Source organism: Schistocerca cancellata, chromosome 2 (assembly GCF_023864275.1).
Source record: "Schistocerca cancellata isolate TAMUIC-IGC-003103 chromosome 2, iqSchCanc2.1, whole genome shotgun sequence".
NCBI classification, from domain to species: Eukaryota; Metazoa; Arthropoda; class Insecta; order Orthoptera; family Acrididae; genus Schistocerca; species Schistocerca cancellata.
Genome location: NC_064627.1, coordinates 590,594,148 through 590,615,030, shown reverse-complemented (window position 1 = coordinate 590,615,030; position 20,883 = coordinate 590,594,148).

Here is a 20,883-nt window from a genome sequence, read left to right as displayed (position 1 = left end):
GCGCTAACAGTATGACTCAACTTTTGTGTTTGTCGTGAGATACTTCTCTTTTTAATGTTCCTCCTATGTGTGGATCTCAGTTTAAATACGAATCGGCTTATTTTTTTCGCTCTACGTAGTTTTTCTTACGTCGTGTCAAAACCTGCCATCTATGTCCTTTTGTTTCCTCCTGGATCATCTTTCTCGAAGAGAAGGGTCACCGACATGTACCCGTCCCCGTCGCTTGTCTTTTCCCCGCCTCGTAATGTGGAAAGAGTCCCAGGCGTATGCTGCATATATGTCTGTATTTCAGCCAACATCTAGTCATTACTTTGGAGCCTAACACTGTGATCAATTTTCCACTGGTTAGAATCCCACTTCTGTCCTCTCTCAAGTGCATGTTATGTTTATCTGTGGTTTCTGGATGACTGATGAGTATTTCTGCAGCGTATTGTTGTGTTTGTGTCTAAATGAAGGCAGTGACGCGGATGAACTAGCCGCCGACACACTAGCTACTGTTATCGAATAGCACCTAATGGGCACAAAGCTTGGGCGGCTGGCTCGGCATCTGCAGTACCGCTTTCCTTCACCATCGAGAACGTTGGATCTTTTTGCTACTTCAACTGCGCGAGAACAAAGAAACAATTTGTTGTTTGTAGAAGAATACATCTCACGTTCACCTGGAGTACTTTAGAGAAATCACTACAAATCTAAATAGATGGTAAATGCACGGGTTTTTGAACTCTATGAACGTCCAATGTCTTGCCTACTGCAGCCCCACACTGGATTAGACTACAGAACAGGTACAGGCATTTACAGCTACCATTTGTGCCAGGTTGTCTACTATAGAGCTCTTAGTTTCTACTGATATTTGCCTATATGATGCGTGTGAGAAAAGTAATGAGACTGATTTTTTTATACACCAAAGATATTTTTTCAAACAATACATTGTCTCCTTCAAAGTAGTTCCTTTCGGCAGCTATACACAGGCGGCGGCGTTGTTCTCTGTCTTGAAAGCAGCGCTGAAAGGCTTCAACTGATGGGCCCTTTAACACGTCGGTCACATTCTTTTGAATGGTCTCCAGAGTCCCAAAATAATGTATTTATAAGACTTTTTCTATTTCGGGAAAAGAAGTCACAAAGACGCGGATCAGGCGAGTAGGGGGGGTTTTGGGACAACAGGAAAGCCTTTTGAGGTCAAAATTCCGTGATGACAGTGGCTTGTGAAATGGGACGTTTTCATGATGTAGCATCCATTTGTCTTCAATGAAAGGTCTCATTCGATTCACCATTTTTCTGAGCCTACCAAAGGACATCTTTGCAAAACATTTGGCTGATATTTTGACCTGGAGGAACAAATTATTTATGGACGATATCTCTCATGTCTACTTTGTTTTGATTTTTGATTTGCTCATTCGAGATTTTTTTCGGTCTAGGAGATGTCTCAGTGTGCCATTCTTCACTTTACCGGTTTGTGTCAAGATCGACTAAAAATGTAGGGTTCATCACCTGTGATCTCACGACTGGAACATTCGTGGTCATTGGCAATCCTCTCAAGAAGATCAACCCACAGGTTTATTCGATTGTCCAGCTGAACTGTGAGGATTTTTGGCACTATTTTGGCACAAACTTTTATCATGTGCAAAATGTCAGTCAAAATTTGATGTACGATGAAAGCTGCAACAGGGCCACCCACCATCCTTACTGTTCAGCATCTGCAATGTAGCTTCTACCTAAAGAAGTGGGCAAAGCCTCCTACATTATTACAGTTCATCAACATGATCTTCTCACACAGAAGAGCGCCCACATCGGACGCCGAACAATAACTGGTTACATAATGAATATTTCACACTGCAGTTAGAGCAGTTAGATGTGCAGTTTTTTAAAGCTTCACGGGAGGGTCAAACTGTTTTTAGGACCGGTACTCCATCCTGGAACCTCTCTTACCGACTGAGGTACCGGGTGCGACTCACGATGCACCCTCACAATTCATTTTTTTTCCCTATAGGCTGCATAGCCATCTCTCAGCGTTTAAGCAGTTTCCCAGAATTTTAAAAAATTTCATAGTTATTTTTCAAATTAATATATAACATTTTGATGAAGGAGAATTCTTATATTACTGGCTCACTGATATCGGATGAACTCTTGTAAGAAATCTGTATGCGTATAGCCACAGCTTTATTTTTGTCACTACCTCTTTTCCATCTTCCAAACTTCACAGCAGCTCTCCTCCACAGCATACCTTGCCAGACTAGCGCGTCTGGAGGAAGTAGATATTGTGGAGAAATGGCTTATCCGCAGTCAGTTGGGTTGTTTTCAGAATGAATCATTCATTCTGCAGCGAAGGGTGGCTAAGCCGTCTCACCGTGTTATCCAGGAGTGCTAGTCGACCAAAGCATACACGAGTTTCTTAGGGAGGTACTGGTACACGTGAAGTTGCGTGGGAGTGGATGGGGTAAAGGGTGGGGGGGGGGGGTTGTCATGAGTCATCTCTCGAAATCATTGCCGGTGAAGGCAAGGTTTCGGTATCAAATCCAGACATAGCACACCACTACAAAAATAGGCTACTCGAGCAGGCTGACGAATGACACCAGTGCTCTTCGGGAGGTGCCCATCCACGGCGCAAAACACAAAGGGCGCGCTAGCGCACGTATGGCTTTATATATACACTGAAGGAAATGTAAAATTTTGGGCGGTGAATGCCTTTATCGAAAGCTATTAAACATACTGCAGTATTTCCATGTCCGTGCGACATGTTCATTAAAAGTTCATCATCTGTTGAACTTCTTTTCAATTAAAAAAAAGCCATTCTTACATATGAAGAGTGATGCGAGTACATGATGGCTGTTGGGTGTTTAACGTCCCTGGAGCTCTTCAGGTGGACATCGCAACACAGTCTGGTTGACTACCGCTATCTTTCGGAATTTGAAAAAGGTCGACTCATTGCCGTGAGAGATATGGGGCTTCATACCGACAGATCGCACAGACAGCTGGCGATAATAAAATGACTGCAGAACGAGTGGTAACGTAACGGTCTCTGGACAATAGTGCTGGTACTTTCAGTGGGACTACACCACGAAAAGTCTTAAGGCTATCCGACTGGCTCTTACGAATGGACGGATGACAGTAGCTAAAATTAGGGTAGAGATTAGAGGCAGAGTTTCTCCGAGAACGACTGAAGACAGATTACTGGAAGCTAGGTTGAGATCTCGAGATGCCATGCGGCGTTTAACGCTGTCACCACAACACAGACAATAGAGACTTCCATGGTGTGGAGACAGGGTCAATTGGGAAATTGAGCAGCGCTCTGCGATGTTCTGCGATGAGTTTCGCTTCTGTTTGTGGCACTCAGATCGACGTCGGCGTGTCCGTAGCAGACGTCCTAGGAGGTCATACGAAGCAACGTTCCTGGAGGGCCATACTTCTCCTAGAATAATTGTAGAGAGCTATTGAACACGACAAGAGAACTAATTTGGTATGTAGCAAAAAACCGTTTTGTCATAGAAAATGGCATATTCCAGCAGGATAATGTAAGACACCACACTGCAGTCCACATTACAAACGCCATGTGGGTAGCAGCGCGGTCAAGGGCGTCTTCTCACGTTCCGCGCTGCTCCCCCGTCGGAAGTTCGAGTCCTCCCTCGGGCATGGGTGTGTGTGTCGTCCTTAGCGTAGATTAGTACGGATCCATGACTGGGCTGTCCCATCTCCTGATTTGTCATCCACAGAGTACGTCTGGGATGCGATGTGAAGATGTACATTTTCACACCAACCTCCAATCAGCAATGTTCACGCACTGACGCATCAAGTGTTGCATGCACGGTAAAAAATTTCTCAGGATGACATTTGGAGACTGTCCGTGATGGATATCAGTTCCGAATGAAATGAAAGTTTAATCATTTAATGCCTCTTATGAAAGTCTCCACAATGTTTGTCAGACTGGGGTTTTCTACTTCCGTCAGTGTAATTACTATCGTTTGGGGTTTACAGTACACAGTCTGTGCGGCTTCTTGTCAGGCGTCTAGCTTGGCGTTGATCTTACACTTTGTCTGCTTACTGCACAGAGCCAAACAACAGCACATTTCTTCTCTGACGATATTTCCCGCAGTGTGTGAGTGTGTGTTGTAAGTGTATTTCTTGGGCGTAGGCGACTATAGTGGATGAGTGTATAGCATGGCGTCATAGATACGTTGTATGATTAAAGAAAGGAGGAGGTGAAAACCGGTGCCAACACACACAGCCTGCTCCTCTCGAATAGAATCAAAGAGATCGCCGACTTCGTCCTCATACGCAGAGTCAGTCTATGGGACATTGGCGAGACGTTTCGATTTTAATCGAGTACAGCAAGGAAAAGTTTGGTGTTTAGGAACTTTATACCACTACCCCTCCTCCCAAGGCCTGCTAAATATTGGCGGTGAAAGTTTCTTCCACCAACAGGATTCGAAGCAGCTATCTATGCGTCAAGCGCTACTGCACTGGCGATTGTTAGTGAGCTCCGGTACGCAGATGGATTGGCGAGTATCAGACTCGAAGGTAAACAGTTAGCTACATGAAACAGCTAACCCGACTACAGTTGTGCTTGGTAACAACTATTTACGGTCTATCTGCGGCACTAATGACTGACTTGTGTTTCCACGAGTTACGCTCTCCATGTCAATCAGCGTTGTACTGTTAGGTCAATACTACCGTTTTATTTTCACCTCTTACGAGCATTGTACTGCACAAATAGTAAAAAAAAATATGAAGGAAGATAAGAATTTAACGTTCTGTAGACAACCAGATTAGTGACGAAAAACAGGCTCGGATTACGAAAGGACGGGGAAGGAAATTCGCTGTGCCCTTTCAAAGTAACCACTCCGGTATTTGCCTGTAGCGATTTAGGGAAATCATGTAAAATCTAAATCCAGATGGTAGGACGCGGATCTGAACTGTCGTCCTCCCGAATGCGAGACAAATGACTCAGCCATTACACCGTCTCGCTCTGTTCAAAAATTATTGTATTCGAACGTATATTTTTACATCTGCTGATGTAAAATGCAGTAAATTGTAGGCAAGAGGAAAAATGGAACGTAGAGCTCTAAGAAGGTTGGGTTACCAGTTATAACTTTTAAGACATACTATTGCTATTGCCGAGCAAACTGATCGCGGGATTAGTTCGGTGCTGTCATTTCATGAAGGGCGTGGCAGCAAATTCCTATCTGTAGTTCATCATCCGTATCTGGTACTGTTTACCAATGTTACTCAAGGGTATTCCGTGATGCACCCTGTCTGCAGAGCTCATAGTTGATTCTTTTCTCCATCCTTGTTCAACCAATCTAGCTGTACATCTCTACTGATCTCGCTATCGCTGCAAATGCTACAATAAAAACTAGATGTAGCTTTGCCCTCAATTCTTGCAGATCAAATTTTTCTACGACTTTGCCGTCGCTGATTTACTGTCTCAGGCCAACCAGATCTTTATCTTGGTGGGTCAATGCGTGCTCTATGCACGTGTGTGTTGTTTTCCTGTCTTGTGACGTGTGTTATAGTTTGGAACAGAGACTAGCTGACATTTCAGCTAATGCCTGTGGCAAAGTTTTGTAGGGCTAATGGATGCCAATACCATGATCGTTAGCATGACTGGTTCTTCTAACCGTCTCAAAAACCAAAGAATTTGGTGCATTTGGCTGCCCCTAAAGAGACATGTCATTGTATCGAAATCTAATTTAAGTTTGCGTATTACTGCGCAGCTGTCCGTTGTCCCGATTTCTCGACCGTATGTAACATAAATATTCATACTCTTCCCTGGAAAGCACCGTTATCGTAATCCAAAGGGAACTAATTTTATAAGTAAACCACAGGTCTACATATAGCATGCAGTATTCATCTTTCTGGAATGCAAGAAATGCAATATCAATTCTTTAATAAAAGAAAAGTATTGATTAGAGAGAAGTAAACTTTCGACATCGGGGTTAATAAAGACGGAACGCCGGCGCAGAGGGACAATGATACCGAAAAGTATTGGTTGTGTCTTGTCTAAGGAAGTGATATGGGATAACCATGGAAAACCTAAATATGAATGGTTAGATGGGAATCCGAAACCATTGGTCCCACGTATTTTTATGACTTGACTCCCTTAAGTGTACATTAATCCTGTAATACAAGGAAAATCCATTTTCTTATTTAGGAAAGCACAACACTTTTTATTTGTTTTCATTTAAGAACCCTATTCAAATTTCCTCCACGCTGAATTTTTCTCTTGATATGACAATATATTTGCTCAACTTTCTTTGGAGATCACTGTATCATAGAAAACCTCGTAAACAGAAAAACAGATTGCAGCGGTAACATCGCTTTTCTCGGTGGGTAATTCTAGGGTGTCCCTGCCTCTATTATTCTTACGTTATTCCTCATCCCTAGAAACATTTGTATTCTGTCCGCAGATAAATATGCCCATCTAATCGCCTTCTAGATATCCTTAATGAAACTTTTTTGCTTCTTTACCGAATCGAAAACCGTCGATATTTAAGAAACACACATATCACTTTGTTGTCTCCACTTGCTTCAAAATATCGTGTGTGAAACGTTTCCAGAATTTATGACAGTTGCAGAGATAAGGAACTTGGACCGAGACTGGAGTAATATTTAAAACAGAATATGTTCTAGAGTTCAACGAATATCAGTTTTACAGAATAGTACTTCTGCTATCCCTTTTACCCTTCTATAGGTCGATATCACTAGGATTGATCATGGGAACTACTAAAATTCATTATTGTGAACGGTTGTTCTACAGTTTCCGTACAAAAATCTAACAAAGTTTCTATAAGTGTCCGAGTATTATTGTAAGTTAACGACTTATGCTGTTTTTCATCGCAACTGATGTCTATTTTTGACGTGGTGGACAAGCGTTATGGCGAAATTTCACAGACACGAATGTTCACCGTTTTGTTTAATTTTGGAAGCCGCAATCTTTCTCAATGCGCCCACTTCCTGCCAGATTTGTTTCCCACAGCTATCTTTATCGGAGATGTCACTGTCTGATAGCATTGGGGAATTACGAAAATTGTCATTGTGACTCAGCAAGGAATGAGCCTTGATAGAGAAGTCAATTATTTGGTATATTTGTGTCAGTTAATGCCGTGATTGACACTTAGGCCTATGTCATAATTACGAGAACTATCGTTCGCTCTCTGCCATGTTATCTGCAGGCGATTGACGTAAGGTTTCGGTATGGGTTGCATCCGGTATACATGATAAGCTTACCAAAGACAGTGTGACAGAAACCAGGGATCGCACTCCCGGGAATTACTACAGAATACTGAAATATATAACGGCGTGTGTAAATGGCTTCATTCTTTGTTCTGAGAAAAATGTCCATTGATCGAGGCTAAGTACAGTTGCAAAAATAGCAGTAAAATTGAAGACAGTAAATTCTCTGTGAGAAATTTATCTGTTAAATGGAGTAGTCCCTGGCTTACAGGACAATACATTTTCATTTGTCCCCGAGCTAAGTGATCTATGCAACATGGTGAAAAGGAGATTGATTTGAAATACCCCATTCGCTGATTGTTGCATCATAACTTGACAAGCTCTGATCTTCCGTATATGTGTATACTCTTTTCAGTGAAGCCTTGGGTGCTATACAGAAATTTCCAACCGCAGTCGTTCGGAAACAAATGAGAAGTACATTCTCTCAGTAATAAAAATATAGTAATAGAGCGATAATATCGTCAAAGCAATAATAATATGACTGCAAGTAAACGTTTATAGGATTATCCAAGAAAGTGAGAGTACAATGGTTCATGAGATATACTGACAAACTGCGTTCAGTAGCTTGTCAAATATCAGTGTAGAACGCGAAATACATATGATATAGCGAAGGCGCGGATGATAAGGGTATACAAACAACTCTAACTCTCCTTGTGACTCGTCTGAACGCTAGAGAAACGTGACGTAAAAATTGAACAGATTCAACTGAAGCACACGAATAAAAACATTCAGACAGCTCAGCGACTAAGCGACACACACGAACATCGTATATAAGAGTGTGACGTATAAATTTTGAGAAAATAAACGACACGAATGAATTATCTGAATGGGGCTGAAGTCAATAGATGTGACGTACACGCAGACAAACAAATGATTACAATCTCACATAGATTGGCTGATTTATTCAAGAGAAAGGCCTTCAGGAAGCGACCAAGTCAATAACGCTTTGGTCCACCTCTTATCCTTATGCAAGCTGTTATTCAGCTTGGTTTTGATTTAAAGTGTTTGTGGGTGTCCTCCTAAGGAATTCCGTGCCAAATTCTGTCCAGCGGGTGCATAGACCTTCAGTGTCTCGAGCTAGTTGGAGAGTTCTACCCGTAATGCTACAAACGTTCTCCGTTGGGGAGACGTTGCTGGCCAAGGTAGGGTTTGGTAAGCACGAACCAGGCAGCAGAAAGTCTCGACGTGCGCAGGTGGGCGTTATCCTGCTGAAACGTAAACCCAGGATGGCTTTCCGCCAAGGGCAATAAAATAGGGCGTCGCATATCGCCGACGAACCGCTGTGGTGCAAGGGTGCCACGGATGAGAACCAAAGGCGACCTGCTATCAAAAGAAATGGCCCTACACACCATCCGTTGACGGCCTTATGGCAGGCGAAAGTCAGATTGGTATCCCATCACAGACCGGGGTGTCTTCAGGCACGTCTTCATCCTGGAATCTCATTGACTGTTCAGTGATGAGTCCCGCTTCGAGTTGATTCTCGATGACCGGCGAGGACATGTCTGATGGCACCTCAGACAGCAGTGGGGTACCAACCTGAGTATCGCCCGCCATACAATCCGACAACCAGGACTGATGGCCTGCGGTGTCACTTCTTTTCGTAGCAGAACCCCATTGGTTGTCATTCGCTGCAACCTTCGAGCAGAGCTGTACGTCGACGATATTCTACGCCCCGTCTCATTGCCCTTCGTGGCAAGCCATCCTAGGTTTACATTTCAGCAAAGTAATGCCCATCGGCAAACGGCGGGAGTTTCTACTGCTTGTCAAAAAAATGGTTCAAATGGCTCTGAGCACTATGGGACTTAACATCTATGGTCATCAGTCCCCTAGAACGTAGAACTACTTAAGCCTAACTAACCTAAGGACAGCACACAACACCCAGCCATCACGAGGCAGAGAAAATCCCTGACCCCGCCGGGAATCGAACCCGGGAACCCGGGTGTGGGAAGCGAGAACGCTACCGCACGACCACGAGATGGGGGCCCTACTGCTTGTCTTCGTGCTTGCCAAACCCTACCTTGACCAGCAAGGCCGCCGGATCCCTCCCCAGCTGGCTACGTTTGGAGCAATATGGGCAAGGCCCTGCAACCACATCGAGATTCTGACGATCTAAGGCGCCAATTGAGCAGAATTTGGCACTATATTCCTCAGGAGGACATCCAATAACTCTGTCGATCAATACCAATCCAAATAACTGCTTGAATAAGTGAGAGGTGAACAAACCCGTTACTGACCAGCTCAAATTGTGAAGCGCTTTCTCTGAATAAAAAAACCAATTTTTCCTGAAATTTTAATCATTTGTTTGTCTGTACACGTACATCACGTCTACCGATTTCCGTCTCATTCGGATAATTTCTTCGTGATGCATATTTCTTTCTGTCTTAGAGAGTGTAATTAATTTATTACGTGAATTGTGGCTCGCTGAAGTAATGAAACACATTCTATACCTGGGTTCTCGACTGCCAAGTATGTTACAGTCGTTGGCTGGCAAAGTGAGAGTATATCTGTAATTAATACCTTTGGAAGTATAGCTGACTGACAAGTCACATTCTGCGTGGCAGAGCTCGGCGGCAGCATGCTCCTCTAAACGCTCGATAAAGACTCACAGTCTTTCTTTCTTTTAGTCTCACTGGTTCTTTACGCTATTCGCAGCTGGCTTGCTTTTATATAGTTGTGAGGCCATATGCATCGTGAGGAAGCGTCCTTTACTTAGCTGATGTTACGTTTCAATGGTCATTTCCATTCTGTAACCTACAAGAATTATGATGAGATCTTGACTATGCTAGAGCAGCTTGGCATATTTTGCTACGTATATTCAGTGATATATATATATTCTGTGATGATGTTACAAAGTTTCAGAGCTCATGGAGAAAGATAAATAGATCAATTTGAGGTAGGAGACCCTGATGCGGAATCGACCGAGTCGAAAGTTATAAACGAAAACCATTGTGATTCCTCTGACAGTAGAATGCATATTACCGGCAGTTTTTTTGCTACGGTAGGCAATTTTCAGAGGTGGCACGATAAAGCAAGAAGCTGTGTAGTAAAAACTGGCTCTAAAATCCGTGGCTTAAGAGCTATGATCACTTGTTCATCTTTGATACTGTAAAACACAAGCACTTCGGTTTCCTTTTCTTTTTGGAGAGGGTATTATGGACCAAAGCTACAAGAAAAAGTTTAATAAATATGGACTCTAAAATCCATACCTTCAGACTTATGAACACTTGTTCATCTTCGGTACTGTGAAACACCCTCTTCAACGGAATAATTGACCACAGCTCTTGAAGCATGCATTTTAGCGCCTATATTTTAACTTTCGTCCGTACTACCACTGCTTAAAGTTGCCTTCCCTACAATCTTAGCAACAACGGTACCGGTACATGTACTCCACCATCAGATCTCGGAACTATTTCTGTTTATAACTTCCGACTCGGTCGTTCCGGACAGGGGTGTCTTGCCTCAAATGGATACATTTACGCTTCAGAATGAGATTTTCACTCTCCAGCGGAGTGTGCGCTGATATGAAACTTCCTGGCAGATTAAAACTGTGTGCCCGACCGAGACTCGAACTCGGGACCTTTGCCTTTCACGGGCAAGTGCTCTACCATCTGAGCTACCGAAGCACGACTCACGCCCGGTCCTCACAGCTTTACTTCTGCCAGTATCTCGTCTCCTACCTTCCAAACTTTACAGAAGCTCTCCTGCGAACCTTGCAGAACTAGCACTCCTGAAAGAAAGGATACTGCGGAGACATGGCTTAGCCACAGCCTGGGGGATGTTTCCAGAATAAGTTTGGAAGGTAGGAGACAAGATACTGGCAGAAGTAAAGCTGTGAGGACCGGGCGTGAGTCGTGTTTCGGTAGCTCAGATGGTAGAGCACTTGCCCGTGAAAGGCAAAGGTCCCGAGTTCGGGTCTCGGTCGGACACACAGTTTTAATCTGCTAGGAAGTTTCACATTTACCTTTCTCCATGATTCCCGAAAGTTTGAAACATCATCGCGGAATCACCCTGTAGAGTATCTTAATCATGTCCAGTGTTCATATTTGTTGTTCAAAGAGAGAGATATTGTTCCATGTTCACGGAACATCATCGGTATTTTAACTGTCAATCAGGGAGATGAGCGTAGGGCTTTCATTACGTTCCTGCTGCTGAAATATAGCTCCGAGTACTATAGACCGTATGGTTTCCTTTTGTTCTGATTTTCATGTTTCATGTAATTGTACTCCACGTGGTTCATCATAGGACAAATGTAATTCTGTTGTTGCTCTTGGCTATTAAGTCAATGATTAAGAACAAGCAATTAACCTAAAATGTTCGCAATTTATTCATATCTCCCAGTTACTCAAAAAACTCGCCCAATTTCTGAGCTGTTTCCACGTGTGTTATATTTTTACGTGAGTCAGTATTTGATCTGAGGAGAATTTACCACGTACACTATGTCGTCAGCGGAATTATTATTCAAAAAACGAGATTCTATACGCAGGAATATTTTGAATTCTTTGCGTGCATATTACAATCAATAAGGTAAGCTGTTGTTGGCAATACTTCGAAACTATATGCTGCTTCAGACTGTGTTCAAAGCGATTGTTATATTCCATGTTCTATTTGTGAACAGGCGTTAAGCTTTCACGTGTTCTGCCTTTAAGGGATATCATAATCACACTTAGAAGTCGTACCAGGAAGTTAGAGGATGTAATCGTAATCTTCCATTCATTAAAATATTCGTTCAAGCTCTCCTTTTCTCTCCACTGAGCACTGACAGCATTTTCTGCTTCTGAATCTTTCCATTAAATCGAGGTCAGTTAGTTTTAATGAATAAATTGGGTCAAAATCCTGCGAAAAGGGAAATATTTTCAGGGCGTTATACTCAAGTCAGATTTCTATGTACTCAGTTTAGTTAACAATAAAAGAGGTAGTAGGCTTTCAAACATCATATTACAGTAATCGTGGGAAACATATAGGAGCTGAATGCAGCAACATTCCACATGTATTTCTCATACGAAACTATCAAATGCCCTCATGGTCATTTCTCATTTAGTAGTAATTCGACATTATTAGTGGCTGTTACGAACTTATGATTCTTCAAGAGGTTCAAATGGTTCAAATGGCTCTGAGCACTATGGGACTCAACATCTTAGGTCATAAGTCCCCTAGAACTTAGAACTACTTAAACCTAACTAACCTAAGGACATCACACACACCCATGCCGGAGGCAGGATTCGAACCTGCGACCGTAGTAGTCCCGCGGTTCCGGACTGCAGCGCCAGAACCGCTAGACCACCGCGGCCGGCATTCTCCAAGAGGCTCAACGGACGAACTCATTATGCTATTTTAGAGTATAGCCTACTGCACCTGATGAGCTAAAATATGTGACAAACGTGTACTTGATACACAATTCGGAAACTCTTCGTATTATTGTTAATGACCGACACTTTCTAAGAGGTGAATAACAAGAGGTGAATCAGTTTCGTGACCTTCACATGTTGCGGAATCCAGCTCGCCACACTTTAATTAGTCGGGCCATTTAAAAACTGTTGTTCGTCGAACCGAAGTACTAAGCCTACAAAATAACATGCAGTGCTCCTGGATAACATCTGGGCATGTGGAACTCAGTGCAACGGCGGGCTGATGCATGTACGCCTCTCGCCATTAAAACTGCGACACCATGTAGACGGCATGCACAAACATTGAATTGGCATGAAGTTCTCTTCGTGTTTCGTAAGGAAATGATTGAGATTTCGTAAGAATCGCACAAGCACGCAGAAGTAACGCCACCTAAACTGACGTGACAAAAGTTATGGGACACCTAATAATATAATGTCGGACTTCCTTTTGCCAGACGTATTGCAGTAACTCGACGTTGCATGGACTCAACAAGTCGTTGTTAAGTCCCCTGCAGAAATATTGAGCCATGCTGACTCTATAGCCGTCCATGAAAGTTTTGCCAGTGCAGGATTTTGTGCACGAACTGACCTCTCGATTGTGTCCCACAAATGTTCGATAGGATTCATCTCGGGCGATCTGGGTGGTCAAATCATTCGCTCGAATTGTACAGAATGTTCTTCAGACTAATCGCGAAGAATTGTTGCCCGGTCTTGGCGCACTGACATCCATAAATATTCAGTCCTTGTTTGGAAACATGAAGCCCATGAATACATGAATAGCCTCAAATTGTCTCAAAGTAGACGAACATAACAATTTCCAGCCAAAGATTGGTTTAGTTGGAACAGAGGACCCAGTCCATTTCGTGTAAAGACAGTCCACACCGTTATGGAGCCGCCACCATCTTGCACAGTGCCTTGTTGACAACCTGGGTCCATAGCTTCGTGGAGTCTGCGCCTCACTTGAAACCTACTACCAGCTCTTACCAACTAAAATCGGGATTCATCTGAAGAGGCCACGGTTTTGCAGTCGTCTCGCATCCAACGGGTATGGTCACGAGCGCTGCAGGGGCGCTACAGGCGATGTGCTGTTAGCAAAGGCACTCGCGTCGGTCGTGTCCTGCCAAAGCCCGTTCACTTCAAATTTCGCCTAACCGTCCTAAAGGATACGTTCGTCGTACGACCCACATTGATTTCAGCGGTCATTTCCGGTACTTTTGCTCGTCTGTTAGCGCCTACAACTCTACACAAACGCCATTTCTCTCGGTCGTAAAGCGAAGGCCGTCGGCCACAGCATTATTCGCGGTAAGGGGTAATACCTGAAATTTGGTATTCTCGGCACACTCTTGATACAGTGGATCTCGGAATAATGAATTCCCTAACGATTTCCGAAATAAATGTACCATGCGTCTAGCTCCATCTACCGTTCGCGTTCAAAGTCTGCTAGTTCCCGTAGTGCGGCCATAATCACGTCTGAAACCTCTTCATATAACTCTCATTACAAATGATAGCTCCGCCAATGCTCTGCCCTTTTATATCTTGTGTACGCGACATTACCGCCATCTGTATGTGTGTATGTCTCTATTCCATGAATTTTGTTACCTCAGGGTACGTTTTGCATACAAGGAAAGATTACGCAGTGGGATTTCAATCAGAAAGTGCACAGATGTGTTGTTTTCATGGGAGAAGATCGTATTATGTCTTATATGAGAAGAAGAAACGAGTACCAGTAGTGTAGGAAATCGACAGTGGGTGAATCTGCCGGTCTTACTGCTCGCATTGCTCGAGATACCACTGCTATCATGCGATTACGGAATCGATGGGTCCAGTTGAGCCGTACTCAGTTCCATGCAGGTTCTAATCAAATGTGTCATGACTAACGACCGATAGAACATGTCGTTCAGCCGGCCATGCACATCCACCTGGCGCAACTTGAGAATGAACGTTGGCAGATTATATTTGTCATCGCCATGTGAGCTCAGCACCTCGCGTGGTATGGGATACCATTGAGCTCACAAAATGATCACGTCTGGTTCGCATAGACGATAATACGTACAGAAGTGATTACATCTCTGACTTGTTAAGACCGATGGCTGTGCCCTTTCTTCGAACATCTATGTCGTTATCTTTCAACAAGGTAACGCAAGACCGAATGTTGTCTGTGCTCTCGTCACCTACCTCGATAAAAAGAGTTTCCGACTTTTACTCTGGCCAGCGCATTTTCCAGATCTCTCACCTACTGGAAACATATGGTCATGGGTTGCCGCGAGACTTGCACACCACCTCTGGCCAACCACTATGATTGATGAACTCTGGCGTAGTATGGAATGACATATCCGTAACTGTCGCCCAAGCTCAGTTCAACTGGATGTCCAACCGGATTAGAGCTGTAGCTGCTGCCGGATGGGAGAGCTCTGTTTACTAAATTTAGCACCATTTACACCCAAAAAATCACCTACAAATTTAATCACACAATATTTCTTCTATATTGCATATGCATAATAAGTACACTGATGAACCAAAACATTATGAACACCTACTTAAAAGCGTATTGGTCCACTTCTGGAACGCAGTTCAGCAGTGATTCTGCGTGCCATTGACTCGACAAGTACTTGACAGGTTTCCAGAGATACGTGGCAGCAGATGCCTATGTACGGGTCACACACGTCCCCTTATTTATGGGTGATTGGTTTGTGGGCGTGGAACTGGCGCTCGATAGTGTCCCAGTTGGGTTTCATGGGATTCAGATAAGACGAATGTGATGGCCAAGATATTAACGTGAGTTCAGTATCAACCTCCTCAGATCATTGTAGCACGATCCTGCCCTTGTGGCACCGACAGTTGTCCTGCTGGAAGATGCCATCGCTGTTGAGGAAGACATCAAGCATAAGGGGTTGCAGGTGGTCCCTAATAATGTTCACGTAGTCTATAGCTGTCATAGTGCCTTCGATTACTAACGCAGGTCCCATGGAAGCCCAGCAAATCTCCTCCATAACACAGAACTGCTCCCTCCGGCCTGCGTCCATGGCGCGCTGCATGTTTCGAGCAGCCGTTCGTCTGGATGACGGCGTATCTGGACACGGCCGTCGACCTGGTTTGACAATAAACGAGATTCATCCGATCAGGCAACAGGATTCCATTGATCCGCGGTCCAATCTCGATGATCCCCTGCGCTCTGTAACCATAAATGACGATGTTGCTGGGTCAGAATGGGAACACGTAGGGGGTCCTGTGCTGCGGAACATCATGTTCAACACTGTGCGCTGAAGGGCGTGCTCAAAAAAATTGCGCCTGCGCCAGCACTGTACTCTGTTGTCAGATCTGCCACAGGTTGCTGCCTATCCCGCTTATAGAGAATGGCCAAATCTCCGATCCCTAAGTGCTGTGATGATGTGTGGACGTCCAACTTCTTGTCGCCTACTCGTGGTTTCAGCATTCTTCAATCACTTTCCATAGATGCTCTATAGCAGCACGCAAACAACCGACCAGCTTCGCCGCTTCCGTGATGCTCGCTCGCTGGCATTGGGCCACAACAATCTGGCTTTTGTCAAAGTCGCTTAAGTCGGCGGATTTCCTCATTTGCGTCACTTATCGTCACTAGAGTGATTCCCCTTTCGTCTCTGTTCCGATTACATACCTCTCTTACCGCGTCACGTGCCACCAGGCAGCAAACAACCTCTCGGTGGGCAGTGGTCATAACTTTTTGACTCATCAGTGTAAAACCAGCGGAGAAACGCTCCTATTGGGGCACAATAAAGGCGAATATGCTCCTTTTTTTTTTAACGAAAGACTGACTCAAAAGTGGGGTACCAGCTGCCTCATTCTGGCTTCTTCAGCACCTTTAAAAATTTTCCAAAAATTTTGGCACGCAAATATATTCGCGCACTTTTTAACATACAACTCACATCTTACTCCCACAAGGTCCCAGACCTGTACCTCGATTACACCCACTAGTCCGTCGCTGTAAGTCCCTCGTACCCATCCTCTCCCATTTGGCCATTCTGGCTTATTGACTCAGCCCAAGTCACTGTCGTTATCTCTTTGTGTCTCTGTGACTATCACTGTCCCCTGTCTCATAGCCACAGTCTTCTTCCCTGTTTTCTACTAATACTGTCTCTTCTTATTGTCACTGTCTCCCTGTTGCTCTCTCTTACTGCTACTACCTCATTCATTCATCGCCTCTGCAGCTGTCTCTTCTCACTGTCACTATCTCAATCTCCCTCGTCTTTATTCCTCTCCGCCTGGCGCTGTCTCCTTCACCCTTTTCGTACCATTTTTGTGTCACTGTCAACAGTGTTCCACTGCCACTGTATCCCTCTCTTTGTCTCACAGTGGGCAGCTGGAGCCCCGTTTTTCGGAGTCTTTTACTGAACAGTTGCAGAGGCTCCTTTTTGTGCTCCGATTAGAGCACTTTTCCACTGGTTCCCTTCTTTTCCCTGCTACATTAAGACATGTCACGCACGCGAAAAGAATTTTATGGGTCAGCAAAGTTTTGATAATTTACTTAGGTGAATTTGAGTTAACACAAAACAAAGTAATTTTACAGCTTCGACAGGTTTTACATCTGTTTCATTACTACAACAACATGCTGTTCCCAGAACCCTTCTGATGACAAGGGAGACACTTTACAGCATAGCCGGCCGCTGTGGCCGAGCGGTTCTAGGCGCTTCAGTCCGGAACCGCGCTGCTGTTACGGTCCCAGGTTCGAATCTTGCCTCGGGCATGGATGAATGTGAAGTCCTTAGGCTAGTTAGGTTTAAGTAGTTCTAAGTCTAGGGGACTGATGACCTCAGATGTTAAGTCCCATAGTGCTCAGAGCCATTTGTACATAGAAAACAGTTTTGGAATCTAGTAGGTGCAGTGGTGCGAGACAGTTCGAGTTCGCGTCTACGACATACAAAAGGTTTCTTTAAAAGCTGATCAGTGAAAACGATTGTACTTCCATTTCCGTGTTCGCGGCACGTAACTGCAAAAAAAAAAAAAAAAAAAAAAAAAAAAAAAAAAAAAAAAAAAAAAAAAAAATAAATAAAAAATTAACAGGCTGCAATCGCTGTATGACGATTAAGACGCTAGATACCGTACCAAACAGACTACTTTTAGTAAACGAAAACAAATAAGCTTCTTTCCAGAATCGAACCCTCCACCTCCTGCATGCTAACGCAAACGCTATCCAGCGCACCAACACCACAGCACTGCTCCAACTGCTGACAGGGGTACTTACCGTACATTTCATTACAGTGTGGCCAGTTTGCCAATCATTAACGTCGGTTTAATACCCGAAATATGCGCAGGACGAAATTTTGTGTCAGACATTTTTGTATTGCTAGTCTCGTGAGGAATCGCTCAGCGAAGTCCGAGTGCGCGAATTTTTCTTCACATCTACATCTACATCTACATCTACATCATTACTCTGCAATTCGCATTTAAGTGCTTGGCAGAGGGTTCATCGAACCACAATCATACTATCTCTCTACCATTCCACTCCCGAACAGCGCGCGGGAAAAACGAACACCTAAACCTTTCTATTCGAGCTCTGATTTCTCTTATTTTATTTTGATGATCATTCCTACCCATGTAGGTTGGGCTCAACAAAATATTTACGCACTCGGAAGAGAAAGTTGGTAACTGAAATTTCGTAAATAGATCTCGCCGCGACGAAAAACATCTTTGCTTTAATGATTTCCATCCCAACTCGCGTATCATATCTGCCACACTATCTCCCTTATTACGTGATAATACAAAACGAGCTGCCTTTTTTGCACCCTTTCGATGTTCTCCGTCAATCCCACCTGGTAAGGATCCCACACCGCGCAGCAATGTTCTAACAGAGCGCGAACGAGTGTAGTGTAAGCTGTCTCTTTAGTGGACTTGTTGCATCTTCTAAGTGCCTTGCCAATGAAACGCAACCTTTGGCTCGCCTTCTCCACAAAATTATCTATGTGGTCTTTCCAACTAAAGTTGTATTCGGGAGGACGACGGTTCAATCCCGTCTCTGGCCATCCTGATTTAGGTTTTCCGTGATTTCCCTAAATCGCTTCAGGCAAATGCCGGGATGGTTCCTTTGAAAGAGCACGGCCGATTTCCTTCCCCATCCTTCCCTCACCCGAGCTTGCGCTCCGTCTCTAATGACCTCGTTGTCGACGGTACGTTAAACACTAATCTCCTCCTCCTCCTCTAACTAAAGTTGTTCGTAATTTTAACACCCAGGTACTTAGTTGAATTGACAGCCTTGAGAATTGTACTATTTATCGAGTAATCGAATTCCAACGGATTTCTTTTGGAACTCATGTGGATCACCTCACACTTTTCGTTATTTAGCGTCAACTGCCACCTGCCACACCATGCAGCAATCTTTTCTAAATCGCTTTGCAACTGATACTGATCTTCGGATGACCTTACTAGACGGTAAATTACAGTATCATCCGCGAACAACCTAAGAGAACTGCTCAGATTGTCACCCAGGTCATTTATATAGATCAGGAACAGCAGAGGTCCCAGGACGTTTCCCTGGTCAGCAAAGTAAATGCAGATGTAACGGTGTGACTAGATCCTCAGGAGCTGATGTCAGTTTCCGGAATCGAACACTGGTGTGTCCGGGCTAGTGTGTGAGATTCCGTGTCGAGATTACGGTGGTGAGTGACTTGTGTCCTCTGGAGGAGATACCTGGGAACGCCAGCGCGCCTATCTGCTCCCCTCCACGGCGGCGCGGCGGGCGCAGCTGGTTCGCGAGCCGTGGCTCTCTCGACACGGCGCCCAGAGTTTTCCAGTGGCGACGCGCACTCCGGAGCGAGCGGCCGCAGGTATGCCAGGCGCACAATGAGTGGGATGGAGCTCGCAGACGCTACACCCAGGACGGCCACGACGAGCACGGCGACGGCAACGACGACGATGACGACGACGGCGACGGCGAGCCACTACGAGGCTGCTCCAGGTACAGAAGAGGAAGAAGGAATATTTACCGTCTACTCCGACGTTGCAAACACTCGCATGATGTCTAATTGAGGGGGCAAGGAGCACCAGAACGATTTTCTCCCCTGCCTAATCCGTTCACGAATGGAACACTCGAAAAAGGGTTGTCGGTACACTTCTGTAAAAGACCCAACTTCTCTTTTTTTTCCTCTCGAATTTGCGTCGCAGCTTCTCACAGGAGGCCGCGATAATTTTATAGTTAAGTGAGACGGATATAGCTTTTCTCGCGGTCGCTAAACGACAAAAATTCACTTGACTTTTTTTTTAAGTGCTCCACAGCTCTAATAGAAACAGTCTGAAAAACCTCGTAAGTGTGTTGCAGGGTAGGTTCTGCTGAAAAATAGTCGTTAAGAAAAAAAAGTTCGATACATCGCGCCGTTTCCGATTTAATTAGCATTGTAGTTAGCCAATCATGTAGCAGCGCGCGCAAATTCAAGCAGCCTGCCACAGACAGTGTCGCCAGACGTGCTATTCGTTTTTTTTCCTAACTTAAAATTATCAACTTCCGAAAAAGTCATATTATAATTGGTAGTGATTGTTCGAACCAGTGGTACCCCGCGGACCCGCAGATGTCTGTCCATTAACGAATGTTAGAGCGTGCAAATGCTTAAATTTGCGCGCGCAACGACCTGATTGGCTAGCTTTGATGCTAAATAACTCGGAAACAGGGCAACGTATCGGATTTTTTTCTTACCACTTACTTGTCAGCATAACCTCGTCTGAAACACTCTTACAAGCTTTTTCGGCTGTTTCTGACCACCCTGTATTTGAAGGAGTTCACGTTACCTCCACAAGTTGCTTTTAGTGAATAGCGCTTTATTGGCGACTAGTGTCAGTAGTAAGAGCCGTTTTCAAGTCCACGTTAGAATACATACTTTAACTAAACATCTTCGTAAATTAACAAGTAAAACGTCATATTCAAGCACACATTTGTCTTGCCCAAAAAATTTTAGATCAGATTTTGTAGTCCAGCCATATGTTCTCTACACCTCATAAAAACATAAGTCTGACACAGTTGTACGGCGTACATCAACAGGTCTGACATTCGTAAACGAGTAAGTGGGAGAGGGCAGCCGACGGAAGAGTGAGCCGGATTCCTGCAGAATACTAGTCCAGTGACTTAACTACTGCGGTGGCCTTTACTCTTTCGTTTACTAACAAGGGCCAAAAATTAAAATACGTGTGTCAAGGATCATCACGCTATTTTAAGGTGGAAGTTGTCTCTGTCATATAAATAACATAACAAAATAATTCTATATTCATATAGTCAACAGTCGACCCGAGGTAAAAGCGTTTATGGAAATGG